Here is a 1,548-nt window from a genome sequence, read left to right as displayed (position 1 = left end):
TGTTCATTCTGCATGTGTGAAATTTTTACAGTGTGATGATGCATCCTTCCCGCTTGTTTTCAAACTTAGTTCAACCTGTTCCCGTGAGTGGCGCCGTCACAGAATGTCTTCAAGATGGCTGCTACACTTGACGTTCGTCAGAAGCAACGTGCTGTCATAGAATTCCTGTGCTGTGGAAACGAGACAGTGGGAAACACCCACTAGAGGTTGAAAAAGGTTTATGGAAATGGTGCTGTCGATCGCAGTACAGTTAGTCGGTGGGCAAGCAGGTTACGTGATGAAAGCAGGCACGGCAATATTGAGTATTGTCCTCGCAGCGGCAGGCCTCGTACTGCACACACTCCAGACAATGTGCAGAGAGTTAACGAATTGGTGACTGCTAACAGACGCATCACAGTGAACGAATTGTCACGCTAGGTTGGTATAGGGGAAGGAAGTGTTTGCAGAATTTTGAAAGTGTTGACGTTAAAAAAGGTTTGTGCCAGGTGGGTTCCCAGGATGTTGACAGTGGCTCACAAAGAAACATAGAACACGGTATGCAGCGAACTTTTGGAACAGTACGAGAATGGTGGAGATGAATTTCTTGGAAGAATTGTGTCAGGTGATGAAACATGGCTCCATCATTTTTCGCGAGAGACGAAGAGGCAATCAATGGAGTGGCATCACGCAAATTCACCCAAGAAAAAAAATTCAAAACCATACCTTCCGCTGGAAAAGTTACGGCTACGGTGTTTTTTGATTCCGAATGAATCTTGCTTGTGGACATCATGCCAAGTGGAACCACCATAAATTCTGATGTATATGTGACGACACTGAAGAAACTTCAAGCTCGACTGAGTCGTGTTCGACCACATCGGCAAAAGCAGGATGTTTTGCTGTTGCACGACAATGGACGGCCACATGTCAGTCAAAAAACCATGGAATCGATCACAAAACTCGGATGGAAAACATTGAAACACCCGCCTTATAGTCCTGAGCTGACTCCATGTGACTATCATCTCTTTGGGAAACTGAAAGACTCTCTTCGTGGAGCAAGGTTTGAAGATGACGACTCCCTTGTGCACGCTGCCAAAAAGTGGCTCCAACAGGTTGGTCCAGAATTTTACCGTGCGGGTATACAGGCGCTGATTCCAAGACGGCGTAAGGCAGTTGAGAGGGATGGAAATTATGTGGAGAAATGAAAATATTGTTCCTAAAGGATGTATCTACACACTGTAAAACTTTCAAATGTGTAGAATAAAAGATGGATTAAGAAAAAAATATTGTGCATTTCTTTTGGAGTGACACTCGTATTTCCAAAAGTGGAAAGTACAAACTGAAGAGCCACTCCATTGCTCTGAACTGTGGAGGACACATTTGCAAGGTGTATAGACAGGCAAGGAAAGAGACGAAGCAGATAAAAGGTAGTAGTAACTTTGTTTGCAATAAATCCCGTTTCTCACAAAAGTCGCATTGCAGAATGAAATTTTCACTCTGCAGCGTAGTGTGCGCTGATATGAAACTTTCTGGCAGATAAAAACTGTGTCGCACTGAGATTCGAACTCGGGA

The sequence above is a fragment of the Schistocerca nitens genome, chromosome 2 (genome assembly GCF_023898315.1).
Source record: "Schistocerca nitens isolate TAMUIC-IGC-003100 chromosome 2, iqSchNite1.1, whole genome shotgun sequence".
In the NCBI taxonomy this organism is placed as follows: Eukaryota; Metazoa; Arthropoda; class Insecta; order Orthoptera; family Acrididae; genus Schistocerca; species Schistocerca nitens.
Note: the sequence above shows the minus strand (reverse complement) of the source record.